This window comes from Heloderma suspectum, chromosome 1, assembly GCF_057233095.1.
Source record: "Heloderma suspectum isolate Gila_16-S chromosome 1, 16-S_ref, whole genome shotgun sequence".
Lineage (NCBI taxonomy): Eukaryota > Metazoa > Chordata > Lepidosauria > Squamata > Helodermatidae > Heloderma > Heloderma suspectum.
The window spans coordinates 176,128,559-176,155,866 of record NC_139458.1 but is presented as its reverse complement, the minus strand read 5'-3'; positions in this window follow the sequence as shown (position 1 = coordinate 176,155,866).

The following is a 27,308-nucleotide window of genomic DNA, read 5'->3' as shown; positions in this document are numbered from 1 at the left end:
GAGGAAGCCCTCTGGATCCACTATGGATGCAGTCAGTCTTAAGTTAAAATATATAAGAAAGATAGACGAACAACAGAGTAATTTAAAAATATATTTAGAGCTAAACATTTCAGCTTCCATACTCATCAGTAGCTTGGATGTTAAATGGATACCAAGAGTGGCAGTTTGGAATGCTGGGAAATGAAAATTCCTAAGAAGAAAAAAACAGAGGTGTGAGTGGTATAAAGTTTATGAGTCAGGATAGTCTGAAACAGGATTAAGTAAAACTATTACACATAGCTACACTATGCGTGATTAGGAGAATGTTGAGTTTGACCCTCATTCATGTTCTTGAAGGACTTATTATTCTCTGAACATGAATAAGTAGACTATAGACATGTATAGAGCCATGGTTCATGAGCAAAAGCAATAACACCAACACCCACATCCACAAAATACAGTATTATACTAATGAATATTTTGAAGACAAAAAGTCATTTGCGGTGGGGGCGAGTGTTGATTCAATTATCATTTACTGCAGCATTGGTAGATGATGTCAATGTAAGTGCATTTTATTTTCTGATTAATAATAAATCATGAATTTTAAATGTAACTGATAACTGCAATGTCCCATCAGATTGACTTTCATACAAAGATTTTAATTTTTGCTACTAAGCAGGGAAAATATAATTCAGTGATAACACTAACGATCTATTGCTTTTCAGTCACCAACAACAGCATCTTTCCAATGGAATAGCTTTTATCTAAGCACATATTTAATATCCAATACTCCAAATAGCTATCTGCAGTGCAGATAACAAAACATTTGTATGCAAAGCTGGAGTGTTATTATCTCCTTCCTCCTTCATAGGAACTTTGATGTTATCTCCTCACGTACTGAGCTATAGCAGAAAAAAAAATTAGAAGCATATGGCAGAAAGATCAGTTTCAAGGAAATGGTCCTCAGACATAATTTGAGTCTTTACCTGGTATAAAGATGAAGTGTGCCTCCACTTTTAACCATGGTTTAGTTTCTAAAGACTTTTCAGCATTTTGACACAGGCATTGTCTTAGTGAAGGCACCGGGCCATCATTCCCCAACGAGAGGGAGTGGCAGGAGGAACCAAGCTGACAAGAAAAGTAGCTAGGGATGTCGGAGAATTTCTCCACAAAACTCCGGGAGGCTGAATGCCAACGCATTCGGCCCCCCGAAATTGGTGGAGAAACGGTCCGCCCCCCTGCCCCCCCGGGATGGGACTTACCTTGTGTGAATGTCCCTGGCGCTGGCGGTCCCGGCGGCGGTGTGGCGGCAGCCAGTCTTCCGACTGGCTGCCGCCGCCGCCATTTCCCAGTACAAAAAAAACAACAACGTGATAGGCTACATAAAGATTTACATAGCCTATCACGGCTAGATTTTCAAAAAACACCGTGATACGTTATGTAAATCCTTACGCTATTTGTGTAAATCCTTACGTAAATCCAACGCTATTTGCATTGCTCTTATTTTCGCCGTAGTATACGTAAATGTTTACGTAGACTACACTTGCCCAAATAAGGAACAAAAATGGTGGCGCCAATGGGCGCCGCCATTTGCGTACGCACTTTCCCCCCCCCCAAAGTCAGCCGTGATAGGCTACGTAAGGATTTACGTAGCCTATCACGGCTGACTGCAGGGACGCAAACGGCGGCGGCTACAGCCACCGCCGTTTGCGTCCTGGCAGGACAGCAAGATTTGCGGCCGGAGGGACAGGGTGCCTCCCCCCCGGCCAGAATTTCAGCGGGAGGGACGGGGCGCCTCCCCCCTGGCCAGAATTTTGGGGGGAGGGACGGAGCGCCTCCCCCCCACCGCAAAGCAAGCTGCGGGATAAGGTAAGGGACTTTCGTCCATCCCTAGCTTGGATACCAGCATTTAAGGCTGCCATTCCCAACCTGGTGCTCTCCAGATATTTGGGACAACTCCCAGGATTCCTGACCATTGGCCATGCTGATGGGGGCTGTAGTCCAAAACATCTGGAGGGCACCAGGTTTGGGAAGGCTGATCTAAGATTACTGCATTGTGCTGTGAAATCATCTGGCCATGCCATGCACATACTCGAATTGGGTGACCAGAAGAGGCAACCATGGACTGTGGTCGAGCCTTGTCCTCTTCCGGTGCAGAAAGGAGAAGGGCTGTGCCCCTGCTTCAGTTAGCAGGCAGCAGGAATAGGGATGTCGGAGAATTCTGCCACAGACTCCAGTGAGGCCGGATTCTTTAGAATCCAGCCCCCTGAGTCCGTAGCGGAACATAGCAATCCCCCCTGCCACCCCGCGAAGTCCCCCCCGGAACGGACCTACCTGGCGGCAGTGGTGGATGCAGCGGTGGATGCGGCGGCGGCAGCAGCAGTGGCAGCGGTTAGTCTTCTGGCCGTTGCCGGGCTGCTGCAGCAGATCGCCTCCCCCCCCTGCAGCGGACCTAGGCAGTGGACCGGTAAGTGGGATTCGTACATCCCTAAGCAGGAATTCTCTAGATCAGCCAGGCTGGGGATCATTAAGTGCAAGGAGCCAGGCCTCGACAGAGCAAGTGTGGCACTTCAGTCTCCAGCTTTCAACTTCTAGCTTCTTCTAGCTGCCAGGAATAATGGGAGACTCCTTTGGAAGTAGTGGTGCGCCGAACCCTGTCCCCTATTGTCACGACTTTTTTCCCTATCCCTGCAAAAGAGGCATTGTTTTTTCTGCTTCCTTCAAAGGAAGGGGAGAATTTTGAGTGATTTTCTCTTTGGGGAGGTGGGGTGGGGTTTCTGCTTTCCTTTTTAAGTGTAGGGGTGGCTGAGGGATTGTGTGTGTGGGTACATGCGCGTGCACACACACACACAGTGTGGCAAGAGTGTTGGCCATCCATTCAACAAATGCATGGTGGGTGTCTTATGACTAAATAAAGTTGAAGTCGTGAGGGATTTTCCCCTCATTTCTATATGCCAATGTTGTTGTCAAGTTAGATAGTTTTGTCTGCCTACCATTGATCATTAGTTTGATCCTGCCTTCAGGGCTCTTTATGGCCTTTCTCTGCCCCTCTTTTCAGCATGAATTTGTCATTAAATTCCTGCCCATATCTTCACTTTTATGACTCCAGTATCCTCACTTGCCCTAGGGCTTGCTGTTCCTTCGATGCACTTGGCAGCCTCCTTAAAGTATCTTCTGATGCCCCCCTCTTTGTGTCTAATTCCTCATTCTTTTCACTCCTTCCATCTATTAACTTTGATTGCCTCCTCTTCCAATACTGAAAGACAAATTCAGAGTTAACTGTGAGATTTCTGTTCAGACATGTCCTATTGTCTAGTTCTAAGAGGTATGAACAGGCCATCCTTTAGTTTTAAATGTCAGAATTAGGGATGTTAGAGAATTCCGCCATGGACTCCAATGAGGCTGGATTCTAAAGAATCCGGCCCCCTGGAGTCTGTGGTGGAATGGATCACTCACCTCCACCTCCCCATTTACGGCTGCATTTAGGCTACTCAACCAGCTTTACGGCCGCAAATGGCCACTACGCCATTTGTGTCCAGGGGACTGACTTACACAGAAATACAGCATGGCAATTGCTTCTGGCTGTATCGACTTTCTCCAGCCCTGCAGAGCTGGCGGCCGGCTCTGCAGGGCTTCGAAGTGGAGCCGGCCTGGATGGATTCTGGGGGGTGGGAAGGAACGGATCGCCTCCCTCCCCCCTCGCGGACCCCCGGCGGACTGGAGGTAAGGGATTTCATACATCCCTAGTCAGAATTCAGGTGCCCAGCTGCATGTTACATAGATTCTGCTGATCACATGTGTAACATTGCAGTCACATCCAATCAAGATAAATGTGTGACAAAGATGGCAGTACAGACTTTAGAAGACATGCTAGGAAGGAAGTCAATTTCTTTACAAAACTGCATACATTATTCTCCAGAGATACTACCTTTTTCAGTTCCATCTCAGTTCAGCTATCTTCAACACCTGACAAGATTATATTGATGATACCCAAGGCTGCTCTAAATCAACAGCAGGCTTCAACAATTACAGATCCATTACCAGTGCTTAACCCCAGCCTGTAACCTATCTCCGACTTTTAATATTTTACTATAGGTCAATTCATACAATCCATCCAACTCCCAATTACTACTACTACTACTACTACTACTGTTCTACTAGTACTACTAACACCTGAATGCCAACAGGAAGAGAAGGCAGTTCAGCATGTTTACTAACAGCACAATCCTGGGCATGTCTACTCTCAAGTAAGTCCCACTGAGTTCAACTGGGCTTACTCCCAGGTAAGTTGGTAGGGTATTGGATTGCAGCCAGAATGTCTTTTTGAATATTGGATTACAGCCAGAATGTCTTTTTGAATATTTTTTTAGTTCGCTGTAAAATTAATGGACAAGAAGCAATAATGGATATTAGCACATACAAACAAATGCCAAACATGACAGCACTCCCATCCTCTTTCTAAAATTGAAATGACCCTGAGCATTGATTCATTACAATGTTCGTGGGTTTGCAGTACTGTTACAGATTAAAACCTTCTTTCTACTGAAAATACACTTCACCAGGGACAATCTGTTTTAATAATACTCTCTCATGATGTGTGGAGAATACTGTGCAGTAGGATGAAGTGGGAGAGAGTGGAAATAGGGCTCTTCAAAAGATAGAACCAATGCATGAGAAATTGATGGAAATACTGTGAAGGTGTTCCTAGTTAGCATTTTGTATACAAAGAAATCACTTATTCCACAAAAGTTTATTAAGAACATCCGCCTGTACTTGACACAAACTGATTAGCAGCATTACTGACTATTCATGCCAGACCAAATGATTTCATATCAATGCATGTGACTGAAAATGGTCCAGGTGGAAATAAACACTTCCCAATATACCTTTCTGCAGTGGAGTGAGTGTCTAAATCAGCCATATGCTTTTCTTAGAATCAACAAGAACATCAACAAAGGCTGGCATCCGAAGAGTTGCATTAGGCTTAGGGCTTCCCTACACCAGGCTTTTATAATGCGATTGAGATTGGTTACCTAGGCGACATCTAAAATAATCAGAGGAGGCCTTGCTGGTTATTCCAAAATGAAAGGAATGTCACCATGAAGAACCCTGGTGGTGGACCTTCTCTGTAGCAGCACCCACCCTCTGGAAAACCCTCCCCCGTGCAGTTCGGGAGGCGGAAAACATGGCATCTTTGAAGTGCCTCCTAATAATGCACCTTTTCACCCAGGCTTTCCCTAGATTGTAACTGCTGTTGGAGTTTACTTGGTTTTACATGCTACTTTTAAAATCTTATGTTTTATCGTGTTGTATTTTGTGGTTTTAATAGATGTGAACTGCTTAGAGAGCCTGTTGGGCAGTATATAAATACTTGCTGTCAGGCATTATATAAATGTAGTAAAATAAGTAAGTTTTCAATTCCAAATCACGTGTTCGCCGTCTAAAGGAGCTCATCGTAAATCCAGAAAGACTCAGAAGGAAGCCCCAGCAAGGGTGCAGGGTTTTTGCTTAATGTAGGGAAGCCCCCTCTATCTGGCACTGGAAGAGGGACGTAATGTGCTGCCTTATACAGAGTCAGACCATCGGTCCATCTAGCCCAGTATTGCCGACACTGACTGGCAGTGAGTCTCCAGGGTTTCAGGCAGGAGTCTCTCCCAGACCTGCCTGGAGAGGCCAGGGATTGAACCTGGGATCTTCGGCATCAAAGTAGGTGCTCAGCCACTGAGCTCTACATCCCCATAAGGAATAGGTCTGCAGAGCCTTCTGAGTATATTTTTGGTATCAGATGAAATGTGTTTTGCTAGGGTAGTACCATAAGGACTTTCAACTGCCTCTTTTTAAAACAATCATGGTAAGCAGGCATAGGAGGTATGATGGTAAGAGGAGAGTGGGGGACATGATGGTCTAAGTTCTGTTTCACCCTAAGTTAAGTTGGTTCAGGCGGTGAAATCCAACTGGTGCCTTCCATTAGTGGATGGACTTCCACCATTGGAATGGGGAGGGGGCAATTTCCCCTACTCCTGAAGCCCCCATACCCTTCCAGAATTTGCTCTGGAAGGCTGGGGGACCCTTCAGAGCAGATTTGGAGGCTGTGGGGGCTGGAGAGAGCAGGGGAGGCATAAGTTCTCCTACAGAAGTAGAAGTTTGCTCCTTCGGAATAAAATCAGTTTGCTGTTCATTTTTGTTTTTCTAATAGCTTTGTTAACTAAACCCATTTCCAAATGGAGCTGGAAGGACTTTGCCCTTCACTTTGCTTCTCTACCTTGTTTCTCTACCTCTACTCTCCCTTTTCCCCCACCCTCCTCTTCCATTACAGTACCAGCAGGACTTTGGTTTTATCCCACACCAGGCAGGGGAGCATGGTGATCAAAGAGACCGGTGGGGGAACTGGAGATCTCCCTGGTGCCTTGCAACTTCAGCACCGGATCATGGAAGAGCACCATTCCTTCTGCAGTCCTTAAGCTACAGAGGCTGTTAGTAAATCCAAAAGCCTTGTAGCCCTGAAATGTTCTGTGTAAGTGCTGGCAGCATCACCACCACGACGAGGCTATCAAGACTTGGTAATTGTGCAATGTTCAGCTGTGACTATGAATTCCAGTCATTTCCCAAGAGAAGTGAGCACCTGCACTTCATGGAAAGGCATGGAGGCTGCCAGCTGTTTGCTGAATATGCTGGGATTCCATCTGAAGCTAACCTTGAAGCAAAATGTCAGAACTTAATCTTGCTCAAGTGAATCAGGAACCAGGACTGTACCTCCACCATGTATCTTTGTAGCCCAGTTGCCGCTTCTCCTTTGCAAAGCAAGGCCAAAATGGCCTGATTGTCAGCTCAGACAAGGCCTTCCCTCACTCCTGCTTTTCCTCTATCTTTTTCCACAGCAGGGTTTCTATCTAGACCTGCATTTCCACCATGAACTTAAGTCTGGAACCTGGGCAGGAGAAAAGGCTGGAGAGCCAGGGAGTGACACAGTTTACAACGACGATCTTGGACTGCGGAGAGCTGGGTTCAAATCTTCATTCAGGCCACAAAGCTTACTATGTCACCTTGGGCTAGTCGCTAGCTCTCCACCTAACCTACCTTGCAGGGTTATTGTGAGGATAAAAAGGAGGAGACCGGACCATGTATTTATTTCATTTTTATACTGCCTGGTAGCCGAGGCTCTCTGGGTGGTTCACAAAACTAAAACCACAAAAATACAACAGAAAATACCATATAAAATATAATAGGTTAAAACAACTGAATAAAAATACAACCAGAGTCAGACTAGCAGCAGTGCAGATGTTTAAAAGCAATAGCAGATTTAAGACAGCAGAGCTAAAATGTATGCCACTCTGAGCTCCTTGGAGGAAGACAGATAGAGCAGCTGAAGGGGGAAGAATGGTGGGTAAGAGAACAGGGAAGCACCCTGTTCCTGAGCATTCCTGAGCATTCCTGGCCCCCATTTGCAAAGGAGATGCAGTAGCTGTGCTTTGCAGACTCATGCTAGAGGTTGAACTACCACCCTAAGAAGACATTTGTTTGATGTCTGTACTTTCTTCCTCTTGACACTGTACTGTAATGACATGAAGTCCCATACTACTCACAGCAGTGGTGTTCCGTTATTGATCTGTTAACCTCTTCAGTTTACAGAGGTGAACTAGACCTTCCCAAGGTTCAGTTTCATTAATGATCACATTAATCAGACCAAACTAAGACTCTGTGTGAGCATTCACAAGTTGTCAAGCAGGACTCAGTTGCCTGCATGGAAATTAGTCCTCAAATTGATTCTCAAATGAGGTAGATGGGTGATTAGTTTCTTTCTGGCTTAATGTTTCCACTCAATACACTCTTTCTTCCTTTTTAAGAGACAGATTTCATTCTCCCCACCCTTCCCATCTTGTGTGTGTGTGTGAGTGTGAGAGGGAGGGAGGGAGGGAGAGAAAATACTACTTTTTTATTCTGCAGCGCAGCAGGCCCCAGGCAACATTCTTAGGCACACACCCCTTTCACCTTATTTTGTTAGCAATATCTACAGTAATGGGCAGTCACCCATTATTTTTAATCGGAGCGATCTATGATTCCTTCCTCAAGTCACTCTCCCCAAAAGGTGGCATGGTTAGAGGCAGGATGCAGCTCTATGTGGCTGCCTTCACATCTACGGAACAATAACAATAGCAATATAGGAGAAAACAGGCAGAGGTTACTTTAAAATGGCTTTTGTAAATTTAATGTTTGGAGAGCAGCTTGTTGATGAAAGGTGTTATATACGAGCTAATAATCATCACAATAGTATTCCTCTGCTCATATAAAAGGCTATTATTAACCTGCAATTTCAAAAGCTATTACAGGGCATGGGTTTCTTCTTCCATAGTTAGGAGCACAGCCCAAGATGACTGTAAACACTTTGGTTTGGACTAGTGCACCTTATGTACTATAGCACAGATTCTTCCAACCTAATGCTCTCCAGTTGTCTTGGACTACAACTTCCATCATCACCCACCAGTATGGCCATTGCTGGTTGTGGATGATGGGGTTGTAGTCCAATACAACCGGAAGGCACCAAGGTTGGGGACGGCTAATCTAACACAATAAATCCTAACACACGTCTAATTAAAAGTAAGTCCCATTGATTTGATAGGGCTTACTCCCAGGAAAGTAGGTATAGAATTACAGCACAAGAGGCAATAGTACTACTTACTAGTAGTGTTAAACTTAAGAGGGAAAGTTTGCATTAGTGCTGTGTGTTTGCCCCACAACAAGCATAAGAACAGGAAGAGAACCCATGGTTAGTTATTGGGTTGTGAACTCTGGGTTGTTTGTCCTTAAAAACCCATAATTAAATCATAGTGCAGGGTTTGCATGTAATGACAGCCTACAATTCCACAACAATTCATACTCAACCCCTAATCTGGGTCACTGTTATGTCGAACCAGATGCGTGAAAACTTCTGAGTAAACAAGTACAGGATTTGTATTGTAAGGAATATTTCTTGCCCTGTTCCTCATAAATGGTAGTAGTCAAGTTCAGAAACTATTCACAAAATAGGCACTCCTCCCAGATATTTTGCCCTGGCATATCTGCCTGTGGTGACACTTGGATGCAAAGGACGATGGAGCTCCTGTGTACGCTTGATACTTGTGTAGATGAGGGAATTTCAGCAGGACATGCCAAGCTGCACCTGCCAGAATAATTCCCTTCTGCCAGAATACCAATAATGTCATGTTACATTTGTGACAACGTGCTGGCTTGGCCCCAATTTGCCAGTGCAGGAAAGGAAACTGCTGCAATTTGCTGCAGTTCTCCTAGAAAATTATGTAATGGCCAACATTGCATTGAAATGCTAAAATAAAGCATGAATGATATATGCAGGAAAAATAATTGCAATAATGGAGTGAGTCTGTCTTGTTTGAAAAATTAGCTGCTACCTTTTAGCTTTGAAAGACTAACTCTCCAATTATACAAGGACATGGCAGTACCTGGCAATACCTGGCAAAGTAAAATACAATACAACACATCTCTCTCCTTCAAAGTAAAGGTGCAATTAATAAGAGCTGGGCTCAAAAGTTAGTTACAAAATCTTCAAATCTTCTAGGCTGTTCCTTTTGTCTTATACTTCTCACATTTGGAGAAACAGCTGAAGAGCTGGAGGGCCGAATGCCCTCTGGAATCCTGTCCTGTCCATCTTCCTCATTGATATCATCTTGGCTTTCTAATCCAAAAGAGAGAGCACTGTCTTCTTCGTTTGCTGTCTGTTGGGCCTTAGCAAGTCTTGAGATGTTCCATTTCTTTCCATCCTCAAGAACGACCGAATCTCCTCTGATGTCAGCAATCTGTAAAGGACGTGAATACTTGGAGTGTCCTTTCTTGACTCTGCAAGGGGGTTTAACTTGTACAAAGTTTCCAGTTTCAAGTTTATGAGCTCTAGCTTTCTTTTGATCTACATATTGTTTATATTTCTTTGTTTATCTGTGACATGTCCATAAGGTGCCACATCAGGAGGTTGGCAAGCTAGGTTGTGAGTTGGACATGTAGTTAATCTTGTGTTGGTTTGGTTTTGCATCCTTTTAAAAGCTCAAAAGGTGACACCCCTATCGTTGAATGTGGAATAGTTCTATAGGCAAACAGCGTGTCTCATAAATGGTCTTCCCATGGTACCCTTTGTTGACTGGCCAATTGTAGCTTCTCTTTTACATGTCTGTTCATTCTCTCAGCTAGCCCATTAGCTCTTGAATGGTATAAAGACATGGTTTTGTGTTTGATGCCATTGCTATGAAGATATGTCTGCATCTCTGTGGATGTTAACTGAATGCCATTGTCTGTTACAAGCGCTTTCGGGATTCTTCTCTGGCAAATATGGAAGTCATGAATTTAATCACTGTGTGTGTAGTTATTTTTTCAGCAAATGTAACTTCAGGCCATTTAAAATGATAGTCCACCATTATTATAGCATATCTCTGACCTATTGGCTGATCCTCAAATGGCCCCATTCTGTCTAGGGCTAACTTCTCCCATGGGCAAGAAGGGTACTCTACTGGTGTTAAAGGGGTGCAGTTGGTCTTCAGTGATTTTTCACATGGCACACAGTTCTTAATTACCTCCTCAACTTGTTTGTCTATCCCTGGCCACCAAAAGTCTTGTCTCAATTGTCTTTTGGTAAGACTCATCCCCAAATGTCCTTCATGGGACAAATGAATTAACCTTTCCTGCAAGTTTAATGGAACAACAAGGTGATCATTTCTCAGAACCCATTCATCTACTACTGACAAGTCCTGCACAACATGTTGGAATGGTTGTAGGTGTTCAGGTAGTTTTTTTCTTGAATGGCCATCCTTTAACTTTGTGGGCTTTCAACTCATTTAATACTTCATCTTCCTTTACAGATGCAGGCCATTCTGAAGCTGAAATTATCCCCTGAGTGCCTTCAGTGATTTGTGTAATGATAACTTCTCTCTCATCCACTGATTTCACTTCATCATCTGAGTAAGGGATAGGCAAATATGATAAGCAATCAGCAGTCACATTCTTGGCTCCAGGTAGATAAACAGTTTCAAAATCAAATTCCATCACTCCCACTGCCCATTTAGCAATCCTTGGGGTAGCTCGACCTGAATCTCTTGTGGTAAAGAGAGCTGCTAGAGGTTTATGGTAAGATCTTAGAATAAATTTTCTGCCACATAGGTAGGTCCTAAAATGTTTCACTGCCCAGAATCATGCCAAAGCCTCTTTTTCTATAACTGAGTAAGATTTCTCTGAATTAGTCAGAGTTTGGAAGGCAAAAGCAACAGTGATTTCTCTCCCATTTTTAAGCTAAGTCAAAACAGCACCTAGTTGATATTCACAAGCATCTGTAATGATTCAAAAGGACTTAGTGTTGGGCTAGTGGAAATAGAATGTTTAATTTCCATGAAACTTCTTTTGCATGCTGTGTCCCATTCAAATTTTACATCTTTCTTTAGGACATGGTGAAAAGGAGCTATCTTGGTAGCAAATTGCTTTACAAACTTTGAATAGTACTCACAAAGTTCTAGAAAAGATTGGAGTTTGTCTTTGCTGTCTGGTTCTGGAGCTTCCCGAATGGCTTTTACCAAGTCTGATTTTGGTAATATTCCTCTCTGAGAGATGGTGTGCCCTAGATAAGTCACTGAATCCATTTTAAATTGACATTTCTCCTTATCGATGGTTAATCCATGTTGACGTGGTTTGTCTAGGACATTTTTCAAAATCCTATCATGTTCAATGCTTATTCTTACCGTAAATCAAAATGTCATCCTGGAAGTATGTAACACCTCTGGTTTCTCCAAATATCACCTGCATCATCCTTTGAAACACTGGTGCTGCAGAAGCCAAACCAAATGGCATTCATTTAAATTGGAATAAGCCTTCAGGAGTAATAAAGGCAGTGTACTTGTGAGATTCTTCTACTAAGGGGATCTGGTGATAAGCTGATGATAAATCAAGTGTGGAAAAACATTTGCTTCCTTAAGAGTTAAGAGCATTTCGTTGATGTTAGGCAGAGGATGACAATCCACCACCATGTTTGAATTTACTTCTCTCAGGTCTATACACATGCAGATGGTACCATTAGCCTTCTTTGCTATAACAATGGGAAAGACCCATTCTGAAGCATTAATAGGTTCTATGATATCAGCTTTGCAAAGTTTAAGAATCTTCCTCAGTGCAATAGGTACATTCCAAACTTTGTGTTGTACTGGCTCGGCATTTGCATTCATTTGAATCTTGTGTTTAAATTTCCTGGCAATACCTGGAGTGTTTGTAAAATCAGGATATGCAGCACAAGTTTCCATGTGGGACTTCAGTGTAGTGTGTAGGACTGGTTCTATGCAGTTAGGATTTAGCATCATTTGTAGATCTCTTTGATGGTTCCATCCTAGTATGGGGACACCTCTTTGGGTGACATACACTTTCCCTCTTGTACTGCGATGTTTGTATTTCAAATGTGCCATGAAATAGCCTTCAATATTAATGAGAGACCCACCATATCCTTCTGGGCATATATCTGGAAGATGCAAAGAAGTAGTGGCAGCAAATAATACAGAATACAAATCTGAAGAAACAATGGTGTATGGTGAGCCTGAGTCTGCTAGCATCCTTATCTCATGACCATTGACTTGCATAAAGCAATGAGGCATAGAACAGTTTTGTGTGACACTGAGGATTGTGGCTGAAAGTTGTTCCACATGCTCTGCTTCATTCTCATCAGTAAGGCTTTCTGACATTCTGTGAACTGCAGACCTACAGACTCTGGCAAAATGTCCCTTTTAGTGCATTTCTTGCATATTGATGCCTTAGCAGGACAGCCTTCAAAGTCTGCCTGATGATTAGGATTTCCACAGTGGTAGCACTGGAGTCAGTTTGTGGTTGCAAAGGTACAGAAGCAGTGTGCATTTGCTTGGCTTTTTTTCCCCCTTCTTTTTGCTAGCTGTCTTATGTTGTATGGCATGTATCTCACCTGGGTCTGAAGCATCTAATCTAGTGGAGAACGATTTAGCACACTGGAGGGCACTTTCTATCCTCCATGCAATTTCAGTTGTTTTTTCCAGAGTTAGGTCCTTTGTCATTCGAAGCTTTTCACAGATTTTAGGACTGTTTGTTTTCATGGCAATTTGATCGCTAATCATCTCCTCCGCAAAAGTTGCAAAAGCACAAGTAGCACTCAACTCACTCAGAGCAGCTACATACTGGTCAATGGGCTCCTGAGGTAACTGAGATCAAGAATAGAACTTAAAGCATTCTGATACCACATTCAACAGTGGATTAAAATGGACATCCAGGGCTCTTATGGCAGCATCGTATGGAGTAGTATCTGGTGGCAAATCAGGGACTGGAGGTAGATATCGGAAGATCCTTTGGCCTTCAGGGCCTAGACAATGGAAAAGGAGAGCTTTCTTATTTTCTGATGTAAGGGCACTACTATCTATAGCCAGGACATAATTATTGAAATATGACTTCCATTGCTCCCATGGAATGGTGGATCCCCAGGAGCAGGTAGGAAGAATGGTGGAGGTGGAATCTGTGACATAGTGAACATTTTTGACAGAGACACGCACTCAAACACTTGAGGAGATGGGAACTATATAAGCAGCACAAAAGGAGGCACTGTACCTTGAACTGTGTGATGGCGAAGGCCTGCCACCATGCCAGGCAAAAATGAGACTAAAAATTGCATGCAAGTTTGCAGGGTCCAACATCTTGCCGCCAAATTGTTTTGTATTTTCTTCTCAGCAAAGAGGATCTAAAAACAAGGTTTGGATGTAAGCAGAACTTCACTTTGTTTCTAAACCCTAAATTTCTATCTGTCCCTTTTCTGCTCAGCATCTCCTTCCTCCCCTTCCTCTCTCTCCCCTCCTCCCTCCTCCTGGGACCCTCTAGGGACAAACTTCTTAATAATTCCAAACAAGGAAGTGTATACAACTATTACAATACAACAGCTGGTTCAGCCCAAGGTTTTTTGGTTGCTGTTGTTTTGCAGATGCACATTATCCACGTGAAGAGAGAGCAAGGCTGCAAGGCTGTTCCCCCCACCCCGATATGGCACAGTTCCCAGCCCCACCCCATGCACTGAGTGTGCCTGTCTGCATAGGGGAAGCTGACACATTAGGCTTTGACAGGGTTTTTGACTGGTGTGGCTTCTGGTTATTTCAAATTCACCAGTGCAAAGTACAAGTGTGCGTATATGGAATATATAAAACTTTCATACAAGACATTAGGTAATTATGGTCTTCCAAACTCATCTCTTCCCCAGGTATATCATGAAATACAGGTATTAAAGAAACCCACCCTTGAGAGTTTCAAGCATGCATGTGTTTTTGCTCTTAAATGATAACAGCAGAAGACGACACAATACGATTTGTATTCTCAGAAGAGCAAGCTTTCTTTGTACAATGCTTTGCAAGTGTCCACTTTATTAAGGTGTCTGTCATTATCCTTAACTTTCCCCCTTTCCAAATACTGCTATATTTCAAATGAGTTTCAGCCTTTCTCACCCTGGATTGGTTTTTTAAAGTCCTTTCACTTAGAATGTGCCAAACCGGGGGGGATGCACAATTTTGCAACATAAAACTTCATGTACTGTAGCTTAATTGGATTCTTGTCTCGTGGTTGACAGCTGCTTATTAAAATTTACACTATTTATAAATAAGTAATACGTTGCTAATAATAACTACTTTCTCCATTAATTAAAGATTTTCCCTTTCATAACAGCGAAGGACCTTTGTGTAACTTATATGAATCATATTTTGTAGCCTTGTCTTGCATTAATGATGTTTGAAGTCAAAACATGCGATAGAATAAGTGTTTACCTGGGATATGATTTCCATTTCTCCTGTGTTCCTAAAACACATCTAATTTTTAAATTCTATTATAGAGTGTGGTTTAAAAATGTTATTCAGGCAGTCGTGCCAGAGTGCACTGCTGGTTTAACCAATCTGTAGAAAGTGCAAACTTGAACCATAGCTGCTAAATTGAGAACCACTGAAAGGTATTTCACACAATATGCATGAAATCCAGGATTACCACTGAATGTACACTCAGTTGTATGCAATCCTGGATCCCTGGCATGTGTCACTGCACGATACATGTGCTTCTCGCATTCACACTTCGTAGTTTTAGGTGAATGCACCTACAACATCTATCTGATTTTTATACTTCGTGCCATTCCTCCAAGCAGCTCAGGATGGCACATATGGTCTGACTTTTATCCTCACAACAACCCTGTGGGGTAGGTTAGGCTGAAGATAGTGACCGGCTCAAAGTTACTCAGTGAGCTTTATGGCTGAGCAATACTTTAAGCCAGAGGGGTGGGCAGTCAGTAGATCATTATCTACTGGTAGATCACTGGGTGATTTGTAGTAGAGTGGCAAGGATTTCTGACTTCCAATAATTTAAGAATAGCAGCAACAAATTCTCCCGTTTATTATGTCAGAAGAAGCTCTGAGCTGGGCTCTACTTGGATGTACACTCTGTTGAAATCAGTGTTTCTTAACATCAAGTTGATTTAGGGCTGTGGTTCTCTGTTATCATAAAAAACACTTGTACTTTTTATAGAATTTAGGAAGCAGAGTGGATGAACATGCATACCTCACAAATTTTGTGAAGGGGTTAAATAGAGCTATCATCAGCATCTGCTTTATTATTTATCATTATTATTTTGTTTGAAATTCAAATGGAAAAAAATAAGCCCCCTAATTATTATGTCCTTTAGACAGTCTTGAGCTTAATGAACTTGGGTTTACCAATGAAATGTCACTTGAAGGTTGTATGTGTTCAGGTTTGTTTTTCGCTGCCACCTGCCACATTTACCGCTAAATGAATTAACGTCTTTTGGAGCCCAACGGAGCTGTGACATTACTAACCTACATCACTCAAAGGCATTCAAGGTGATGTTCTGATGTCATGAAATACTCATGTGTCTGTAAATGAACGGGTTAGACTGACAAGAAATATAAACTTTGGCAAACTGGATGAGGCAACAATTTAATGGAAGTAAAGTGACAGGAACACTAAAATAAGAGTATGATGTGTTGCAGCCATATTGGTTGGGAATGATGGGAGTTGTAGTCCAACACACCTGGAGGACACCAGGCTGAAGGCTGAAGTAAATAGTGTTTGAGTGCCAGCTTAAATCTCCATTCAGCCATGAAGATCATTGGGTGACCTGCAGCAAGCCACTGTCTCCCTTAACCTACTTCCAAATGGTGGAAGGAAGTCTTATACTTTGATCCTCGGCATAGTTAATTGGGTGTCAGCTCCATTCAGTTCCTAGTATTCTATAGATTACAGGCTTAAATACAATATCTGGAACCTGGGAGGTATACCAGTTATTTACATTAACCAGCTCTCGACGTTCTTTCAAAGAGTTGCAAGGCTGAGTTCAAAAACTACATCCTGTGCCATGATCCAGCAAAAGCAACCCCAGAAAACAGGCTTCTGTGGGCAAATCTGTCTTCCATTTGGTTTCCATAAACATAAAAAGATGCTGCTTATGGAAAGAAGCCCCATATCTAGGATCTGGGGCTGCATGCTCACTGCCACTTTCTGGATTGGGGCTGTTACCAAACACATAGTGAGTGCTCTCTAGTCCCCCTTCCCTCCCCCTAGTAATTAATCAGTAGTGCCTTTGAGTCATATCCAATGTTACTCCTACTTAAAGTAGACACATTTAAATGAACAGGACTTAAGTTAGACTAACATTGGATACAACCCTTTGGGTTTAAGATTACATTTCCTCTCCAATCCCCAGTGAAACACACATGCTTTCAGAAATTGTTCATGGACATCTAGGTGATATCTAGATAAACAGGATGTTTATAATCAATTTATCGATTCCTGTTGAAGCAACTACAAAATCTGGTATTGCACTATCAAGTTAGAAATAGTACAGCATGGTTATACTCTACATACAGTGTAGAGCAGGGCTGGGCAACCTGTGGCCCACCGGATATTTTGGCCTACGACTCCCATCATCCCTCACAACTGGCTACAGCTAATGGGAGTTGTAGGCTAAAACATCTGGAGGGCCACAGGTTGCTCACCCCGGTGTAGAGTATGGTTATTTCTCTACATACAGTGCTTCTTCATAATATTTGAATGGTTCATTGTCTTCTCACAAACCAACTCCACATCCCCAGCTGAAGAAATCCCTTTTAAAGACAAGCACATTAGTCATTTTGAAAGTAGTTCCACTTTTAAACCTGCTAATTAATTTTAGCATTAACATAGAAATCCTACTTGAGAGATTCCAGTATGAATAGAAGCTTGTTAAAATATATATTTTTAAAAATTATAGATTAAAAACAAACTAAAGCTGTACGGAAAGCTGAACTGCAAGCAGCTTTCATAATATGTTTTGAAGGACTTGTGACTATATTATGGCTATACAGCCTTTCTGACCCTAGACGAGGGATGTAAGAAAATTTCATTTGGTCTGCATTTTTAAGTGAACTGACTTAATTCACACTTCCTCGACTAATATGTGAATCGGTCAGTTATCCTTCAGTTTGTGCACTTCTCTGAATTTTGCAATGCAGTTCTCAGCTCAAACATTGCATACAAAAGTCCATATATTAGGGAAAGGTCCATACAAAAATGCAAATATTAAAGGAAGTTGAATGTAAAAATGCATATATTAAGGAAAATTGCATACACAATGGATATATTAAGGAAAATTGCAAATGAAAGGAAATGTGAATTTTCATGTAGTAGGGTTTTTTTTAAGTATAGGCTTTAAATATACAATTTTTGTTTGAAGATTTGTAACGTCTATCCAGACACTGCAAAGAAATGTTTCCCAGTATGTATGACCCCACATCCCTGCTGTGCTTCCAAATGTAACCCTACTTTCCCTGCCAGCAACTCTGTGGGGTAGTGGAGACCATGAAATCTTGGTTCATACATACAGTAGTGGATGAAAGAGAAAGATCCCCAAATTAGTGTGTGGTGCCTCCAACCCACCAGGACACCTCTTAATTGAAAGTGGGGAAAAACCAGTGAGCAACCTATGAAACAAGAACTAGGAAAACAGACTGTTTTCCAAAACTCACTGTACAAACAGAGAAACATTACTACAAAGTGAACCCCATGTAGGTCTAAGGGGGAAAAATCTGTTCAACTGCTGGTGGGCACTCATCAAACTTGGAATTCCTATATATATGAGCTTCTTATTGCCTTTTCTACCTCAAAATTAGCACAGACCATTTTCAAACCCACCTCTTCTACACTGTCATGTTTCAGATTGGTCTGTTGAGTCATTTTCTCAGTATAAGACATAGAACCTATTACCTGCCTCCAAATTTCTGATTATAATTAGGGCTGTGCACTGCTTTGGTCTAAATCCCGAATTCCAAAGTGAACCCGGGTGATTCCAACCACTTTGGTCCTAATCCAAAGCGGGTCTGGATCATTCAAAGGTGTCCAAAGTGGGTCAGGGAGATCCAAAGCGCTTCAGATCACTTTGGATAATTCTGAAGCCCAGACAACTTGCTATAGAAGGGAGGGGTCATTTTGGCAGCCCTTTTCCACAGGAAGGGTAAGAAGAAGAAAACATTTTTAAAAAAAATACAGATAGGCTAGCCTGATCATATTCTTCTTATGGTCATTTGATGTACACAAGGGAAAACAAGCAACTGGCAAAGTGTCTTGGAAAATCAGCAAAAGTGATAATAGAATCATAGAATATAGTAAGGTTGGAAGGGACCTATAAGATCACTTTTGCACTGGCCACACCTAGGAATATCACAAGCGCCCGACTTAGTACGGGAGGCTGGGGAAATCCCTCACCCCTGGCCTCCCGGCCTCTGCTTTCTGAACTCCAGGGCACCGACAGGACTGGCTGACGAGTGCCCTGGAGGCTGGAGCTCAGACTAGGCCTCCTGGTTGGCTATCCTTGGCAGCAGATGACGCAGGAGCAAGAGGAGGTGCGGGACACCCCTTCCGCTGGCCATCTTCTGCTTGCGGGCAAGAGGAGGCTAGCAGCTTGTGTGCCCTGCACTGCCTGCTGCTGCCTGGGTGGCTGCCTTTGACAGCTGCCCAGGCAGCAGCAGGAGGAGGAGGCACCTGGTCACAGGCACCCTCCCGGATGCTCTCCACACTCACCCCGGCCCCTCTTCTTCCAAGGGTGCCTTCAACGCCACCACCCGCTCAATCACCTTGCCCCAAAATGGCAGATTCGAGACTGGGCAAAAGTTGTTCAGAACTTGGGGATCCAAGGAGGGCTTTTTTAAAAGCGTTCTTATCACTGCCTCCATGAGAGCTGATGGCACCACTCCCTCCTCAAGGGAGGCATTCACCACCGCCTTGATCCCCTCACCCAGCCTCTCTCTGAAGCTCATAATGAGCCAAGATGGGCAAGGATCAAATAAGCAGGTGGTCGGCCTTACAGATGAAAGCACCTTATCCACTTCATCAGGAGGAAGAAGCTGGAACCGATCCCACAAAACTGGTTTGCCACAGACCGCCTTTTTCTCACTAACTGTATCCAAGGCACACGGAATAACACTCCTAATCTTTATCTCCCACAAATAGCTCCCATGAAAATGATGCAATAAAATCTAAAAAAAAAATGTAGAGAAAACATAATTCAGTTGAGGCAGCTTCACTCAGCAGCAAAGAGACCTGGGCTAGATATTTGTTGTTCAGTTGTTCAGTCATGTCCAACTCTTCGTGACCCCATGGACCATGGCATGCCAGGCCTTCCTGTCCTGCGCTCTCTCCCAGAGTGTGCTCAAGTCCATATTCATTGCATCAGTGATGCTATCTAGCCATCTCATCCTCTGCCGTCCCCTTCTCCTTTTGCCTTCAATCTTTCCCAGCATCAGGGTCTTTTCCAGGGAGTTTTCTCTTTGCTTTAGGTGGCCAAATATTTGAGCTTGAGCTTCAGGATCTGTCCTTCCAATGAGCACTCAGGGTTGATTTCCTTTAGGATGGACTGATTTGACCTCCCTGCAGTCCAGGGGACTCGTAAGAGTCTTCTCCAGCACCACAGTTCGAAAGCATCGATTCTTTGGCGCTCAGCCTTCCTTATAGTCCAGCTGTCACAGCCATGCGTTGCTCCTGGGAAAACCATAGATTTGATTATACGAACCTTTGTTGGCAAGGTGATGTCTCTGCTTCTTACTATGCTGTCTAGGTTTGCCATAGCTTTCCTTCCAAGGAGCAAGTGTCTTTTAATTTCATGGCTACAGTCACCATCTGCGGTGATCTTGGAGCCCAAGAAAATAAAATCTGTCACTGCTTCCATTTCTTCCCCTTCTATATCCCAGGAAGTGATGGGGCCAGATGCCATGATTTTCGTTTTTTTAATGTTGAATTGCTTTTGCACTCTCCACCTTCACCCTCAGCAAGAGTCTCTTTAGATCCTCTTCGCTTTCTGCCATTAGGGTGGTATCGTCTGCATATCTGAGGTTGTTGATAATTCTCCCGGCAATCTTAATTCCGACCTGTGATTCATCCAACCCGGTGTTTCTCATGATGTACTCTGCATATAAATTAAATAAGCAGGGTGACAATATACAGCCTTGTCGTACTCCTTTCCCAATTTTGAACCAATCGGTTGTTCCATGTCCAGTTCTTACTGTTGCTTCTTGACCCTCTTACAGGTTTCTCAGGAGACAGGTAGGGATGTCAGAGAATTCCGCCACGGATCTTGGGGAGGCCGAATGCCAGCGCATTCGGCCCCCTGAAATCGGTGGCAGAACGGTCTGCCACCCCCCCATGCCCCTCCCGGACGGGACTTACCTTGGGCGGATCTTCCTGGCGGCGGCGGCTCTGGCGGCGGCTCCGGTGGCAGTGCGGCGGCAGCGGCTGTGGTGGCCGGTCTTCTGACTGGCTGCCGCCACCGCTAGGGATGGCGGAGAATTTCTCCCCGAAACTTCGGGGGGCCGAGCGCCAACGTGTTCGGCCCCCCGAACAAGTTTCGGGGAGAAATCCTCCGCCCCCCCTGCCCCCCGCCCCCCCCCGGGACGGGACTTACCTTCCCTGAATGTCCCTCCCGGCGGCGGGTCCGGCTGGTGGTTCGTCCGGTGTTCGAGCGAGGCGGGAGCGGCAGCCGGTCTTTCGACCGGCTGCCGCCCCCGCCATTGCAATTAAAGAAAAAAATGATTTGCAAAGTCAGCCGTGATAGGCTACGTGAATCGTCACGTAGCCTATCACGGGTGACTTTAAAAAAAAAAAGTGTGTACGGATAATGGCGGCCCCCATAGGGAGCCGCCATTCCCCTTCCTTATTTGGTCGCTGTAGGCTACGTCAATGTTTACATAGACTACGGCGAAAATAAGGGCAACGCTATTTGCGTTGCCCTTATTTTCGCTGTAGTCTACGTAAACATTGACGTAGACTACAGCAACTAAATAAGGAACGCGAATGGCGGCTCCCTATGGGGGCCGCCATTCGCGTACGCGCTTTTTTTTTTTTTTAAAGTCACCCGTGATAGGCTACGTGACGATTCACATAGCCTATCACGGCTGACTTTCCAGATCTAGCCGTGATAGGCTACGTGAATCGTCACGTAGCCTATCAGGGGACGTGTGTGTTGTTTTTTTTTTACTTCCGTGTTCGCGGCCGGGCGAGGCGGGAAGCCTCCTCCCCGGCCTGAATTTCGGCCAGGCGAGGCGGGAAGCCTCCCCCCCCGGCCTGAATTTCGGCCGGGCGAGGCGGGAAGCCTCCCCCCCCGGCCTGAACTTCGCGGGGGGAGCAGCGAAGCGCTCCCCCCCACCGCGAAAAAGCTGCGAGAAAAGGTAAGTGACTTTCGTTCACCCCTAGCCACCGCCATTTCCAGTTAAACAAAAACAAAAAAAGTGATAGGCTACATAAAGATTTATGTAGCCTATCACGGCTAGATTTTTAAAAAACACCGTGATAGGCTACGTAAATGTTTATGTAGCCTATCATGGCTGATTTAAAAGGAAAAAAACGTGCGTATGCAAATGGCGGCGCCCATGGGCGCCGCCATTTGCATTCCCTATTTTGTCACGTCTTAGTCTACATATATCTTCCCCTTTCTCCTTTGCTTTTCACTTCCCTTCTTTCCTCAGCTACTTCTAAAGCCTCATCAGACGGACACTTTGCTTTCTTGCATTTCTTTTTCTTTGGGATGGATTTCGTTGCTGCCTCCTGAACAATGTTACGGACCTCCGTCCATAGTTCCTCAGGCACTCTGTCTATCAGGTCTAATCCCTGAAATCTATTCCTCACCTCCACTGTGTATTCATAAGGGATGGGATTGAGGTCATACCTGAATGGTTTAGTGGTTTTCCCTACGTTCATCAATTTAAGCCAAAATTTTGCAACAAGCAGCTCATGATCTGAGCCACAGTCAGCTCCAGGTCTTGTTTTGACTGACTGTATAGAGCTTCTCCATCTTTGGCTGCAAAGGACATAATCAATCTGATTTCGATGTTGACCATCTGGTGATGTCCATGTGTAGAGTCGCCTCTTGTGCTGTTGGAAAACAGCAGTTGCTATGATCAGCGTGTTCTCTTGGCAAAACTCGATTAGCCTTTGTCCTGCTTCATTGTTGTATCAGTATGATTCCATACTGGAATCTAGTGTACTAGTGCACTAGTACACTAGTGCTTTTCCCGGCACTGAAGTGCAATGATAATAGGGCACATCACACATTCCATATGCTGCTTTTTTAGTTATTCCCTACTTTTTATTCCATATTATCTGAAATATCACAACAGATGTTATTGTGTGTGCTACGAGGTATAAATGCACAAGAGGAATACCATCACCATGATGGAATCATACTGATACAACACGAAGGACATCTCTACACCAGCCTAAAATCCTGCATTTAAAATGGGGCTTTCTGCTTCCGTTTTAAATGTGGGATCATGACGACTCCCTTTTTCACATGCTTCCTTCCCCTCTCCCCTTCCCCCTCCTTCTCCCTGTACCTGAGTCTTCCATTATCTTTCACTGATCTCGCTCCTCTTCTTGCCGCTTTAACTCTTTTCGTGGAGGAAATTGAAGTTGAACACAATCGGGTAATTTGATAGCTCATTATCTGAGATTTATTTAAGAATGAACAAAGGGCATTTAGTGCAGGAGATGCCCTGGAGGGTCATGGCAGGGTCACAGCATCATGTGAAGAGCCCGCAAACGTCCGTGAAGGAGCATTCTCAATCGCAGGATAAAAGCTCAGTGTGAAGGAGCCCTATGTGTAGATCTGGCCCAGGTGCAGCAGATGCTGGTAAATTCTTGTGATGGTGAATCACAAACCATAAATACCATAAAAGTGAGCCTGGATATTATTGTAGTTGCCAAGAGACCATCCCTGGTAAAGCTGATCACTTGCTAGTTGTCCAAAATGTTTCCTCAATGGGAGTTCCTGACAGGAGATGTTATCAGGTTATCAGATTATCTTGGAAACTCTCTTTACCCTTTGTAATGTAATATCCATTGCATTTTAAAGTAAACCAGCTTGATCTGCACCTTCCAGACTAATGTGTGGGCCAGAATGGGGTTATCCTTCAGATTTTCCACTTCTCTTTGCACTTATTAATATGCATTTTAATAATGCATATTTTAAAAGTATTTTAAGATCAAATACATCTAGGAAAGCATAGAATACATTTAGAAATACATATTTTGTGAAAAATACATATTTAAATATGAATTTTCATACAGATAATTAAAATCAACAGATTAATTTGGAAATGGGATGGAACAGACTCATGAATGAGCATATGTGAAACTGACGTGGACTAGAAATAGGGTGATCTGTCCATTCCTACCCACAGCCCATCTGCTGTGTTTTTACATTTTCACTATATTATGTTTGTATATTGCAGAGATACTGTAAGTCTCCACTGGTCTCTCATCCCAAGGAGACAAAACCCTATAGTGCTACCCCTGGAACTTCTTACTACTCAGGAAGTGGTGAGTAAATAGCAATATTTATTCCCATGCACAGCCCTTGTTTCTGGGAATTTCACAGCATGCCACTTTTCTACATGAAGCGTGCACATGTCTCTGGGTTTCTTTCTCCAAAACTGATGAGGGAAACAGCAAGATATACTGGCCAGCTTCCAGCAATTTGTATCTCAGCCAAAACCACAAATGTTGTGTCTTAAGTTACTTCTTTTTTACCAGTTCTACAGTGTGTAGTTTTTTAAAAAAAGTAGTATTTAATTATGTATTGGTAAGCCCCTTGCTGCAAATTGAGAGGTCAAAGGGGTCCAGGTGTCTGAAATCTCCATTTCTCTGACAGATCCAAAGAACAGATGTGGTGAAATCTGCTTGTGGTTGGCCAGATTGCTTTCATTCCCTATTTTGAGCCATAAAAAAACCCAATATCTATCTTTTTAGAGTTATGTGCATCATTTGCAAGGTGAGAGATAAACACAGTGTGAATACTGATGTAATAGCCACTGTAAAATCTTGCCTTCTGCTGTCGCTAACGTTTGGCTCTCTAAATATACCCAATGAAATGTTATGACACAACCTGAATATATTTCATGCTGTACACATTTCTCCAGCACTATAGCCATACATAGCAGGTGGCTTGGAAAAACACAGTTAGTTTTATCCAATGTTAGTCCTTCCTAGGGTAGACCCACTGAAATGAATGTGACTTAAGTTAGATTAAGTCCCATTCATTTCAATAGGTCTAGTCTAAGAAGACTAACTTTTAATAAAACCCAGTGTGTGTGCACATGCACACACACTCACTAACATTGGTTTAATGTAGAGATGGCACAAATATACTCCACCAGATTTTATTACTGACATGGATATTGTAATTCTGCTGGTGCAGACAAATATCTCAAACCTTCCTCATACAGATGCAGTTGAAACACAAGAACTTGCACTAGCTCAGACATTTGGGTACAATGGCTGCAAAGAGGAGCAATCATATGGACAACATTCCCCAGCCTACCTCTGCAAAAAGTCTAAAGAAGCTGCTTCATCAGGGAGATGAAACTGATGAGGGGGTTTAAATCTGTTGTTAGTTTTAAGTCTACAGTGAAGGGACTTCACCAACTCACTGCACGTGTGTCGGCGGGGGAAACTTGTCAGCTTCATCACGTCTTTTTTCTGCGCACTGTTCCTTCAAGCAAGATGTTGCCTGGTCCTCAAACAAAGGCTGCAAAGAACAGTGGTGAAATTGGCATGCTTGAGACAGGAGCTCTTTCACTGTTGAGGTGAAATTAACAATGGGTTCCAAACCCCTTGTCAATTTCATCTCTACAGTGAACACACTTTTCTGTCTCCCTTCAGAGTTGGGGAGAAAACTTGACAGTTTCACTGCTGCTCTTTTTGCCTTTGTTCATGGATAAGAGACAATGCACAATTAGCATGCAAATTTCCAGGCAGCTTTCAGAAAGTCTCTGAAGACTTTCTGTGGATATCTGATACCATGTGATAGAACAGTGAAAGGCTCCTTGAAATTAAGGGGTCAGGTTCTGCACATCCCTAGTTTAGGGGAATTTTTTTAAAAAAACACTTCTGTGAATATTTTTCCTTCCACGGCCTTGGTAGGTGGAAGTCTGTATTTCATCTGGGGTGAGTCTATCCAAACTTCGCTACAAGAGCAACAATTAGGTTAAGAGAATTATTATGCAGGAAGAGAAGCATCCATCTGCTTTTTTGTGAATCATGTTTTAATCTGTAATACAGGGTTTGAGAGCCCCAAACACTGCTATATTTTTTGCTTGGATATTTAAGCAGGGGAAATATCAAATAAAAATTGTTACCCAGACTGCTCCCTGTGTCTTCATTCACACGTGCAGACAAACTTTTATCTGAATACACGTATGCGAGGAACACCAAACTACTAGGATCTTTTGCAGAAATGTGGTATGCGCACAGTAAATTATGCACTGTGCTAGACTAAATTGGGGGAAATAGCTCACTGACAAAGATTAAGAGTGAACAATATAAGTTTTGTTTTACTGCTAATATTTAGAGAAAGAGAATTTATTAGTACATCACCCCCTAATACTGGACGGCAGACTGTTGCTGATCACAATAATAGAGCAAGGGAAGATGGAGGGGTGGAGTTATGGTTCATCAAATAAGTAGGAAAGAGGGTGCTAGGAAAATGGTGAGACAGTCTTTGGAGGCCTAAGCAGCACAGACAGGTGTCATGTTCTTCAGCTTTGATTTCCCTCCACCCACCCACCCTGGCTCAGAGCAGAACTCAGAGGGGGAGGAGGCTTCATCTGGAAACCCATCATCTGCTACTCCAAGACCTTCAGGCCAGAGGACATAGCTTGACTGGGCACATTGGACTCAGAAGGCACCCTTCCAATGCAGTCCTCACTGCCTCCATGCCATAGGAGTCAGCGCTGCTGATTCAGACAATGGCTCTTTAAGAAGTAGGAAGGGTGGACTAGCTAATGCTAAGAAGACTTCTTTGTATGTTAAAGCAATGAGCAGGCAAGCCAAAGAACCCTGGATAGACTTGGAGCCATGCAACAGAATGTCTGACCACACTGGATCTCACAATCAAGCCCTGAGTGGTTGGTCTCAAGGGCAGTTACAGAGTTCAGGCAAAGAGCACAAAATGGGCAATGAATATGTGCAGACTCAGGATGAACTTAGAAAAAGGAATCAATTGCTTGACTCCAGGGAATGAATAGGAGCCTTCCTGAGGTTCCTGGCTTCTTAACTGCTTCCAAGAGATGGAGCTTCTTTAAGCTAAAGGGACCTAGGTGGTACTAGATTAACCTGCTGACCTATCTGGGGTTGGACTCGATGGTCTTGTAGGCCCCTTCCAACCCTACTATTCTATGATTCTATGATCTTCTGGTGAGGATTCTTCAGGCTCTAGATTGCCCAGTTTAAGTTACCCTCATGGGTCGTCTGACCAAGGCAGCAACCTGGTAGTCAGGATGGCCTTTGCATGTATCCAGAGTTCCCATGCTTTGCATGCTACAGAAGGACAACTCCTTTGAACTCGACTGGTGTAGAAAACATAGAGGCCATGAACTTCAATTACAATAAAGGCTGTATGAGAGCCAGCGTGGTGTAGTGGCTAGAGTGTTGGACTGAGAGTCAGGAGATCCGGGTACTGGTCCCCACTCGGCCATGGAAGCTCACTGGGTGACTTTGGGCCAGTCACAGACTCTCAGCCCAACCCACCTCACAGGGTTGTTGTTGTGAGGATAAAATGGAGAGGAGGAGGATTATGTATGCCGCCTTGGGTTCCTTAAGGAGGAAAAAAGGTGGGATATTAAATAAATAAATAAATAAATAAGAGCTGCCACTGATGCCTTGCTCATGAAGCCTTTCCCAGTATAAAAGATATATTAGACAAAGAGCTAGAGTGATGCTTCCAAATACAAACCACAACATACATGTGCACAAGCCATCATGGCAGAGCTTCT